Source organism: Emys orbicularis, chromosome 16 (assembly GCF_028017835.1).
Source record: "Emys orbicularis isolate rEmyOrb1 chromosome 16, rEmyOrb1.hap1, whole genome shotgun sequence".
NCBI lineage: Eukaryota > Metazoa > Chordata > Testudines > Emydidae > Emys > Emys orbicularis.
In genome coordinates this window covers 30681806-30693931 of record NC_088698.1, presented here as the reverse complement: position 1 = coordinate 30693931, position 12126 = coordinate 30681806, and the positions used below count along the sequence as shown (strand labels likewise).

Genomic DNA, 12126 nt, shown 5'->3' with positions numbered 1-12126 from the left:
TCAAAGTAGGGTTTAAATAAGTTCTCCTGGGAGTAGTTTATTATTTAACAATTAAACACTAAGCCAACAAATTATATATCCACCCCAGGAAACCAATTTAAGAGTAGACAGTAACAAAAATATGTAGCAGGATGGATAAAAATCAATGATTTAAAAAAAAAACACGGATTTTATTTAAATTGGATTTTTTTGATAAAATGCTTTTTGAGGAAAAAACTATCTAAAGATCGTTTTAATTAAGACACATTATAGCTCAAAGATAGCTCATCATTATAAATTGTAATTCTATAGTATGAGACAATATATTCATGTAAAAAGAACAGGAGTACTTGTGGCACCTTAGAGACTAACAAATTTATTTGAGCATAAATTTTCATAGCCCACGAAAGCTTATGCTCAAATAAATTTGTTAGTCTCTAAGGTGCTACAAGTACTCCTGTTCTTTTTGCGGATACAGACTAACACGGCTGCTACTCTGAAACCTATATTCATGTAATGTTTAAGAAAAGTTTTGTAAATGAGTTCCAATAGTTCATGGATTAGGGACCCAATCTTATGGGATTCCAGGGGCTTCTGTATAGATTATATGGGTTAATCTTTCTATCTACCCAATTGGACTCAGTGCTCAGTCTAGAAGATACCATCAGAGATGCTTGGGGCTGGTCTACGCTGGGGGAGGGAGGGGGGGGGGGAGAATTGATCTAAGATACGCAACTTCAGCTACGTGAATAGCGTAGCTGAAGTCGAAGTATCTTAGATCGATTTACCTTGGGTCCTCACGGCGCGGGATCAACAGCTGTGGCTCCCCCGTCAACTCCGCTACCGCCGCTCGCTCCTGTGGAGTTCCGGAGTCGACGGGGAGCGCGTTCGGGGATTGAAATATCGCGTCTTAACGAGACGCAATATATCGATCCCCGATAAATCGATCGCTACCCGCCAATACGGCAGGTAGTCTGGACGTACCCTTAGTTTTGTGGATTTGTCTCTCCAGAGATAACATGCTTGTTAATAGCAAAAATGTTTTTAAATAAATAAATAATATATAGAGGTGAGATATAACAGACCTCAATCCTATTGTCCCTCTGCAAATTTGTGTACACAGAGTCAATCCCTTACCTCTCTCTAAAAGTTCAAAGTTTCAAAAAGTCCAATGAATAGAAGATTGTTGGGGGTAGAATAGATCTGGACAAGGAGAAGAAGTCTGGAGATAAATGTGAGAAGGGAGGGACAGGCAGTAGAAACAAAAGTGAAACTATTTGAACAGCATATTCCAGAAGTCTTGAGCCCTTTCTGAGTGTAGACTTCATTGATTTGAGATCTACCATACCATTCTCTCACTAGAAGGGAAAACCTATAATGGCAACAGGCCATAAAAGAGACCCAGTTTGGGAATATTTTAATGAAGTTCCCCTACCTGTGGGTAAGACAGGCATGCGTGCAAAATGCAAACAGCGCAACAAAGAAATGCAAGGCCTGGTTGCCCGAATGAAACAACATCATGAGAAGTGTTCCTTCTCAGGAGGAAGCTGCGTTGAAGATGATCAAAGGAACATGTCTGAACATGCAGGATCTTCAGATTGGTAAACTTTTTTATTTCATATTTCTTTCTTAAGGACTGCCTGTCTTCCTTCGGGACTATTCTTGAATTCTCATGTTTGATCAAAAAATATAGTTGCTACTCTATGGTACTATCATCTTAGATGCAGTTGTGATAAAAAAAATAAATAGCTGAAATAGGCAGATCTTCCTTTTACAATTTCACCTTTAAAGTAGTACTGAGTGTCAGTGAATGCAATGAGTAATACTAAATGAGCAGTATTGTAATAATAATTAAATAACTGCATTGACTTATTTTGTTTAGGAGAATCCATCCTCAACATACAGGATTCTGAAGACTATCCACCTTCAAAATCACCATCATTTTCTATAGTTTCAGAGTTATCTGCCAATGACAGTGTTTCAGTCACATCGTGTATGTCACATAGCCACAGTAGATCACCTGTAGCAAAAAGGAAAAAAAAAAAAATCTTATCACAAACTTATCTATGGTTGTTTCTGAATGATGGAGAACCAGCATTTTACAAAAAGAGGTAATTGATGAAAAAATTGCCCGGTTTGTTTATACAACAAACTCTCCTTTCTGTACGATTAAGAACCCACACTTCATTAACATGGTTCAGTCATTAAGATCAGGATACAGTCCACCCAACAGAGCCGATGTTGCAGGCAAATTGCTGGATAAAGTGTATGAAAGAGAAATTGAGCAGTGTGCAAAAGGTCTAGAGGGTGAAATTGTTAACCTGAGTCTTGATGGGTGGACCAATGTCCACAATGATCCTGTTGTATGTGCTTGTGTGACAAAGGAAGAAGGGAATGTCTTCCTTACAGAAACAACTGATACATCAGGAAATGCACACACAGCAGAATACTTACAAGAAGTAGCAGTAAAAGCTATAACAAACTGTGAAAAAAAAAATCAAATATCTCGTACGCAGCTTGGTCACAGACAATGCTGCAAATTTATGCATCCGAAGAAGTGGGTTGTAGCCCACGAAAGCTTATGCTCTAATAAATTTGTTAGTCTCTAAGGTGCCACAAGTACTCCTGTTATTTTTGCGGATACAGACTAACACGGCTGCTACTCTGAATGCTGCAAATGTATCCAAGATGAGTCCCAAGCTAATAACATACGGTTGCAGTGCTCATTTGATGCACCTCCTAACCAAAGACTTCAGTGTTCCAGAAATAAAGGTTAATGTTGTTGAAATTGCAAAATACTTCCGTAACAACCACTTTGCAGCAGCTGCTCTGAAAAAGGTGGGAGGAACCAAACTAACGCTCCCACAAGACGTGCAATGGAACTCAGTAGTGGACTGTTTTGAGCATTATATCAAGAACTGGCCTAATTTGATGACAGTTTGTGAACAAAATCGTGAAAAAATAGATGGCTCTGTCACAGCCAAAGTTCTCAACACCAGGCTTAAGAGAAATGTTGAACACATGCTGAGTACCCTGAAGCCTATTTCTGTAGTCTTGAACAAAATGCAGGGAAATAGCTGTTTTATTACTGACGCTGTTGAAATTTGGAAGGAACTGAATGAGATCTTAAGGACTATCTCCAGCTCATTTTCTTGCAAATATTCTCAATACTCGGTACCAGGGTCAAACCTTAACTGCTGAAAAAAAAGGGGTTGGCTATGACATGGACATCCGGCAATTATCCTTCCATAATGCCAACTATAATAAACTTCAGAGCTAAGGGTGAACCATTCAAGAAATAGATGTTTGCTGATGATGTTTTAAAGAAAGTCACACCAGTGAACTGGTGGATGGCACTTAAGTACTTGGATTCAGAGACTGTTGAAGTGATAATCTCACTTTTAACAGCAGTAGCTTCTTCTGCTGGTGTAGAAAGAATATCTTCTTCCTCTGCACTAATTAATTTGGGATCTGAAAAAGCAAGAAAGCTTGTTTTTCTTTTCCAGATTATGAACAAACAGGAAAATGAAGGTGAAGATGACTGAGTTAGCTGCAGAAGCCAATATTTTAAGTTTCTCATGTTGACCTGGCTAACATAGACTATTTAATTTTTGTTTGTTTTTTTAAATATTTCATTTAACTATTTTAGTTAAAAACAATTTTAACAAAAACAAACTTGAATGTTAAACTAAATTCAAAAATTCATATGCTTGTTTTGTTAAAATATTATGTTTGCTGTTGAAGAAAAAAACAGAATACTTAACATTGTTGTTTTAGTTAAGTAAAACAATTTAAATGTCTGTCTGGTGATGTTCTCCTCCTAATACAGCATGGCAAGAAAATCCTCCAAATATTAATGATTAACCTATTGAATTGGAGATATTTATGAAGTCATTGGGAGGTGAACTATCGGCTTTAATTACCTTTGGTAAATGAAATAACCAAACAATCATTCATTTTCTGATAAAGCTGTAAAACTAATCTGAAAAGTTTTCAAAATAAATCACTTAAAAAATGTATAGTGTGTACCTTCTAAAAATGAAACCTACATCTATTGCGGAGTTGTGAAGAATATGTATTAAGGTTATACCAACCAACAAGAATGCACTTTTATGTAGAAATCCATGATTAAATCGAGTCTTCCTGACTAGTGATTTAAATCCATGATTTAAATCAATTTGATTTAAATCAAATCCACCCTGATAGGTAGGACAACAAGTATCTCCATTCATTTATAAAGCATCAAGTACATTTACAGTACTATAGAAGTGAAAGAAAGATACTGCCAACTTGTTGTAAACGTTTACACTACGTCTCTGAATTGCCTTGTTACATTCCCTTGATATTCCATTTTAATTATGGAGGGAAGGAAACTAGTATTTACCCGATTTACAGTTTCAGTTATTAGCTAATCATTTTTAACAAAAAATGATAGAAACAGGCAACAGGAGTCTCATCCTCAGCCAGTGTAAATTGTCTTAGTTTCCTGAACTTCAGTGGATCTACAGCAATTTACACCAATTGAGGAGCTCTCCTTAGATCACTAAATACAAGTACAACTTCTACAATAGCTTCTTGAAAGTACACAAGAAAAGTACCCACCTTGACAAGACACTCCAGGCCAGGCCCATGAGTTCTTATGGCCCCAATCCTGCAAAGTCTTACATACACGTTAACTTCATTGCGACTACTCAAAGTGCATAAACTGAAGCACTTGCGTAAGTCTTTGCAAACTCTGGGTTTAAGAATGTAATCTGCATAAGTGAGCAAAACAAGTCTATTCTCAGACCCCACTGCAGGAAACTCTGTTCTACATAAAAAGACATCTTAAAAATAAGGAAAGAATGGCATTTGAGATAAACTGAATGAAAACTCTTATTTTAAAAGTTACATTATTACACACTAATGACATTTATGACATTTTAAAGAGTTAACAAACAATGCGTGACTTGCATTGACCTGAAAAGTTCACTTCGCCAATGGAAAACATTCCCTAGTGAGCAGGGCTAATCTATCAATTTCTGTGGGATCTATATTAGAAAAAATGCTATTCTAACCCTTATGCTCAAAGAAAAACTTTCTGCTATGACTATACAGTACTGTATTTCTGAGTCTTCAGAAAGCTCTAGTGCCTTTAATCCCTCTCAGCTTTCCCAAGCATCCCTAACAGTGAAATTATCAAAACTCTGGTAAGTTTCATGATTACTATTTAGAAACCCATGAGCCACAGGAAAATTGCCAAGAATCATATTAGTTTTACTCTAATGATGCTTGTGGAAGCTACCAGAAGATGCAGCAATTAAGTTATTCATGGGCAACGACCACACAAAAAGCTTGAGAAAAATGTAAACCAGTGATGATGACCAACTGCAGCAGCTAAGAGGCTTGGGGCATGGGGAGAGAAAGCTCCTTGCTCCTTTTCAGCAGCCCAGCTGATGTGAAAGGAGAGGGAGGAGAGACAGTGGGTTCAAATTTATCTGCTGGCCAGGCTGATATGCCAGAAGGAGCAGAGTCCATGAACAACAGGTAGGCAGGAATCCCAGAGCCCTACCAGCAGCAGGGGAGATGGGAGACCTGGACTTCTCACCTACATTCCATCTAGAACTTGCTGGTAGGCTCCTGCATCTCATTTTTCATATCAGTCTCTAGTGTATAGCCCTTTGGCTAATAAGTATCTTGTAAATTTTTCAAGCACTGTCCTTTCTATATGGCAGGGGTCGGCAACATTCGGCACGCGGCTCGCCAGGGTAAGCAGCCTGGCGGGCTGGGCCAGTTTATTTACCTGCTGACGCGGCAGGTTCGGCCGATCGCGGCCCCCACTGGCCGCGGTTCGCCGTCCCGGTCCAATGGGGGCGGCGGGAAGCGGCGCGGGCCGAGGGATGTGCTGGCCGCGGCTTCCCGCCGCTCCCATTGGCCCGGGACGGCGAACCGCGGCCAGTGGGGCCGCGATCGGCCGAACCTGCCGCGTCAGCAGGTAAATAAACTGGCCCAGCCCGCCAGGGTGCTTACCCTGGCGAGCCGCGTGCCGAATGTTGCCGACCCCTGCTATATGGCATTCTTCCTTGCAGAAAAGTTATTTGCAAATCAGAACTGGAAGCTTTAGAAAACACCTATTCCAGAAAAAACAAAGCTATCCCAAAAGATATCATAATTTTCAGCATTTTCAACAGAAATGCCAAAGACAGAATAAGCATATATACCTATCTCATAGAACTGGAAGGGACCTTAAAAGATGATTCAGTCCAGTCCCCTGCCTTCACTAGCAGGACCGAGTACTGTCCCTAACAGGGTGTTGGTTTGTTTTTGTTTTTTTTTCCTGATCCCTAAATGGCCCCCTCATGGATTGAACTCACAACCCTGGGTTTAGCAGGCCAATGCTCAAACCACTGAGCTATCCCTCCCCCAAGCATGTAGAGTTAACTCCCATCTCAGGGTTAGACATAGTTATCAGAGGTAAAAATGTCTGTGCCCTGTATACACACCACTTTCAACATTGCTATTACCAGAGGAGTTGCACTGGTGCAGAATTACATGTCTGATTTGTCCTGATTGTTGGTACCTAGTTTATTGTGAAGGCCCAGACCAGGCAGGATGAGAGAAACAGGTATGGCAACTCTCTAGCCTGTATCTATCATGTGGAAGGACTACAATCTTCAGGGCTGCCAAACAGGCAAGGACCTTTAATCAGTACTAAACATATACTATAAATAAAAAATGAGGTATCATGCTGAGTGCTCCTCTCCCATGAATTGTAGATTTTAAAAAAGATTTTCTATGATGTTATTCATAATGGTATTCAGGATTTTCCCAAATAATCCAGAAAAAAATGCATCTATAAAAACTCAGTCACTCTCTTCTGCACTTCTTTTATAACACAAATGGAGAAGTGAAGGTTGTGGGCAATATTATCTGTAGTAGCTGGAATATCCTTAGCAGGAAGAAAAAATGTGATGAAAGCATTAGTAAATTACTATAGCTAATACTAGGAGCAGCACGAAAAACATTTAGTTCAATCAGTAAACTCAGGTAACCACAGAGGAAAACAGACTTGATAACCTGAAGTCTTTGAGTAGGGAACCAAGCTTTACATAATTTTAATTCATATTGTACTCTGGAAGGGCAAAAACTATTTTTGCCTACAATTATGTCACAGGTTACATTTTCGGTCTAAAAAGCAATTTTGTCAACTAACTTATTCCAGCTAAGGAAGGTTTTACAACTTTGTTTCTATTTTATGGATAAGTAGTTTTAGCTCAATATACACTAAAACAAATCCTGTACTATTGTTATTGTTTTACCATAACCAGTATCAGTTCTTAGAGAAATTGTAGAAAAATAAGTGGATTATGTTACCAGTTGACTTTCCCATCTTTTTAAATCAGGCAATTTCTTCCATGTGTTGTCTACTTCTTTACTATGTGCCAGAATACTGTAGAAAAAAAATCTTAACCACTCTGCTTTAAAAAGGTGTGACCCTTCCTGTTTTGTGGCATAAAGAAAAAACCTCTATTCTGAAGGGGGGAAAACCCAACAATATCCATTCCTGTAAAAAAAGGGTGTCTGAGGCAGCTGATCTAACTTCACAGTTACCCTGGTAACATTGTTTACCTCCTCTGCTTGCCATGAAAATTGCCTACAGTTGCCACAGGAAAAAAGTCTGTTTTGACAGAACATCAATGGCCATATGTTAGAGTTCCTTTAGCATGATACCAACATTTTACATTGTCACATGCAGCAGATTATCTTGAACAGATTTATACCATTATGCTTTCAAGAATCAAATCCAAAAGAATACAAACTGGTTACCACATTACATGATGGCATAGATTGGCAGATGGTATGCTGCCAAACACAATTTTCCTTCATTCCATTCCATATTGAAAAGTCAAAGTCACATAGATAATGCATCAGAAACAAATATCAAATCAATACTCGTGTTTACGCGATTAATTACTTAGCTTCTCAGAAAAGGAAAGTATAGTAACAGTCCTGCAATTAAATCCACACAGGCAATTTATTACTAAAACTGAACATAATAAATAATGCAGGGAAAAAAGTGGATTCACAGACTTGGACTTCCATCTTAACAGATATGTTTAATTTGCAGCTTTAGGACACCCAGATACTGATTCTCCTCCCAGTGAAATCAATTGCAGGCCTTCCACTGACTTCATGGCAGTGGGATTAGACCCCATTACTTATGCTCAAGTACATTACTTAGACAGATTACTTATGCTCAAGTACAACATAAACCTAACTATACAATGTCCTTGTACTCACATATGCATTACTGCATGTTTTTCCAATTCTGGTATAAAATAAATGTTAGATGCACCAAATAATGACAAAATATAAATCTTTTCTCTCCATCCAGATCCTTTACAATTTCAATTTAGCACTGCTAAAATTGCAAATACATGGACCAATTTAGCCAAAAACAAGCTATTTGCATCCACAATGCACTGGAATCATGAAGCCTTGCACTTGTTTCCAGTTACACCAAATTTACAAATAAACGTAAAGAGAAAGAGAATAAACAAGGACATTAAAAATGTAGTCCAACCAAGTCTAATCATCTCAAGTGCTATACAACAAATTATGGATGTCAGTCTCTTAATTATCCCATGAGGCTTTAATAAGATTTAAATACTGTGGAATGACACAGGTAGTAGAGAAGGAAGTTATAGCATTAACATTTTCCTTAGGCATTATTATTTTTATTTTTAGCAAGGAAACAAAACAAAACCAGTGTTAGAACAATTTAAACCAAGATACCCAGCTGATATTCAGATTAGGCAATTATTTATCCTGTTGACAGGTAACTAATGAGGGGAAAGGAAATAGGAACAGTGAGGGGAAGAAGGGGGAGTAGGAGTCTTATCTGTAGCTACCACTATAGATTGTTACACTTTTCCGAACAGCTTTAGTGTTTAATCCCATTAAAAGGGATGCATTATTCCCAAAGAAATGGAGACCATAACAACCACCACCAAAACAACAAAAAAACAAGGGAAGATAAATATCTGGAAGCAGCCAGTTTTGTACATTTTTATGCAAATACTTTATGCATGAGAAGTTACCAGTGTATCAGTTTAACAAATCACGGAATGTCAGAGAGAGGCACAAAAAGCTCCTCAGGATTTCTACAGAAGCTGTACGGCTTCAAAGCGATTTACAAGCACCAGCTGAGCAGAGCTCAGACCCACAGGGAAGTTGTCAGCCAACTTTGGGAACAAGTCCCGGACCAACATTTTCAAACTCGGGGACCTGAAGTTGAGCACCTAAATCCAGAGCTAGCAGCCCGACTTTCAGGCGTGCTGAGTACCCACCGCTCCCCAGTCCCTTTGCAGCTAGGGTGCTCAGCGCTGCTACAGCCCCCTGGCCTGAGCGAGGCGCCTTGTCTAGAGCGAGGGGACTCGGAAGGGACGCACAGGGGGCCCAAGGCACGTGGAGCAGGGCTTGGCCAGGCAGTTTGAGAGAGGCGAGGGAGGGTAAACAATGAGACCAGGGTGCCCCTGGGCGGGGGGGGAGGGGCTCAGAGAGATGGGGGCAGGGCAGGGTGCCCCTGGGGGAGGAGAGATCTGGGGGGCAGGGTGCTCCGGGAACGGGCCTGGGGCAGGGTGCCCCCGGGGAGAAGTTTGGGGGGCAGGGTGCCCTCGGGGAAGGGAGGTCAGTGAGGCGGGGGGCACGGTGCCCTCGGGGAAGGGAGGTCAGTGAGGCGGGAGGCAGGGTGCCCCTAGGGAGGAGAGGTTTGGGGGGCAGGGTGCCCCCGGGGAGGGGGGCAGTGAGGCAGGGGGCACGGTGCCCTCGGGGAAGGGAGGTCAGTGAGGCGGGGGGACAGGGTGCCCCTAGGGAGAAGAGGTTTGGGGGGCAGGGTGCCCCTGGAGAGGAGAGGTTTGGGGGGCAGGGTGCCCCCGGGGAGGGGGGCAGTGAGGCGGGGGGGCAGGGTGCCCCTGGAGAGGAGAGGTTTGGGGGGCAGGGTGCCCCCGGGGAGGGGGGCAGTGAGGCAGGGGGCACGGTGCCCTCGGGGAAGGGAGGTCAGTGAGGCGGGAGGCAGGGTGCCCCTAGGGAGGGGGGCAGTGAGGCGGGGGGACAGGGTGCCCCTAGGGAGAAGAGATTTGGGGGACACGGTGCCCCTGGAGAGGAGAGGTTTGGGGAGCAGGGTGCCCCCGGGGAGGGGGGCAGTGAGGCGGGGGGCCTGGGTGCCCTGCCCTGTGGGGGGCGGGGTCCCGCGGGGGTCCGGTCCATGGCGCCCTCGGGGGGCGGGAGCTGAGACAGCTCGGCCCCTCCCCCCAGAGCGAGTCTCAGCGGGTCCAAGCCCCGAAGGGCCCAGCCCCCCCGCGGAGCCCCCACCTGCGTCCTGGGTGTGCGGGCTCCTCTGCCCCAGCGCAGCGCCTCCTCCCGCGGCCGCCGGGCGCACAGCGCAGCCTAACCTGCTGCCGGGGAAGAGGGGAGGGAGCCGACCGCTCGCGCACCACAAGAGCCCGCCCCGCCCGGCCGGGCCCCGCGCGCAGCCCAACCTGCTGCCTGCCCCACGGGAGGAACCGAGGGAAGCGCCTCTGTTACCATGGTGACCGCGAGCTCGGCGGGGCCTAGGCGAGGCGCCCCCCCAGCGGCGGGCGGGGCTTTGCCCACGGAGGGGGGCGGGGCAGCGCTGCTCCACCTGTAGCGCGGCGAGCCAGGGGTAGGGAGCTCGCTAAGCGGGCTGCTGCCTGGCTCAAGGGGCGTTGTACAGGGCTGGGCCCTGGGTGCTCAGGAGCCTGGTGGTGAGGCCAGAGGGGCTGCTGCACCCCCTGGCTCCAAGTGGCTTCCATCCTAGGCAGGGCTCACCGTTTGGCTCGCTGGCTCGCAGCACCCTCACTGCGCACGCTGTGATTGTGACAGGGCCCTGGGGGAGGCTCCTCCGCTGAGGTGCCTTGTCTGGGGTCGGGGTGTTTGCTGGGACTTGTTGTTTTGGGTGTCTGGCTTCAGTTGGACACCTTGGTGCTCAGGGCGCGCTCGGGGCTGTACGAACCCAAAGCCAGGGCCTGGAGAGCCCAGCCCTGATGGCTTTCTCCACTTGAAGCCAGCTGATTTTGTTCCATGCTGGGTACAAGGTTTTGCAGCCTCAGCCCTGACAGGTGAATATTTCACACAGTGACGCCTTTTATTTATGAGGGACCTTTCGGCAACCTTCACTGCAGCTCTTGCGATAACGTGGTACAAATGATAGTACCGAGGCCTTTCCAACGTAACTCAAAAGGCAGAGACGACTGGCAGGGGAGTCTGGCTCTTTGAAGCTGTATAAATTAAACCCAACACAGGCACTCTAATTCCCAAATTAGAATGCACACATGGGGATTCAGACCAGAATAACTCGGATACCCCCTAGGAGATCCATGAGAATCTCCCCTGCCCCTCTGCCACTTTTAATTTCACGCAATGTTGGAGCTGTGGAAATATGACACTTTGCCATTAAGGAAGGCGTGGTGCTCTATAAAAAGTGAGTCCAAAGTAGCAATGAGGCAGAGTGACACTCACAGGGTCATGAGTCACTGTAAACAGAAAATGTCTGCATTGAGATGTGGAGATAAAGGGAGAGTCCAACCTTCAGTATCTAGAGGCATGCTCTTGAAAGACCAGATGAGAGATGTTAGTCTTTTGTCTCTCAGCAAGACAGCTCTGTACCCACACTGTTAGAGTACCCACATAAAGCAAAGACACTGAGGCAAATTCATCCCTCATTTGCTCCTGTGCGATGCCTTTGATGTCAACAAAAGTCACATCATAGTAACAATAGAATTTGGGCCTGTGACTAAACTGCTATGCTGTCGCAACGTTTCAGAACATTGAGGACAACATATCCACCACACCTGTTATTTAGCACTCTATATTCCATTGTTGTATTCAAAGGAAAATGGCAGCAGCAGAGATGCTCTGGTGTTTTGGTGGAAAGGTGCAGATCCCAAGTCCTGGCAAGACCCTGAAGTGTTATGCAAGATTCACTCTGAGTAATCACAGATTAAATCCTAGCAGGGAAGGCTGCTGTTATGGTTAAAGCACTTGTCTCACCTTCAGGAGATCACGCTTCACTTCCCATCTCTGCCATGGGTTTTCTGTGTGCCTCAGTTCCCTATTTGTAACATAGGGATAATACTACTTTCTGTC

The 12126-nt window shown here is 44.0% G+C and overlaps 1 protein-coding gene across 1 annotated transcript in view; it reads right to left on the bottom strand.

Moving 5' to 3' along the window:
• The window catches only part of KIAA1671 (KIAA1671 ortholog), a 139159-nt gene extending 128798 nt beyond the window's left edge, over positions 1 to 10361 (bottom strand). The window contains exon 1 of the mRNA XM_065417914.1: positions 10333 to 10361. The gene's annotated coding sequence lies outside the window, so the exon portion shown is untranslated. The remainder of the gene's footprint in view (positions 1 to 10332) is intronic.
• Positions 10362 to 12126: the final 1765 nt, after the last annotated feature.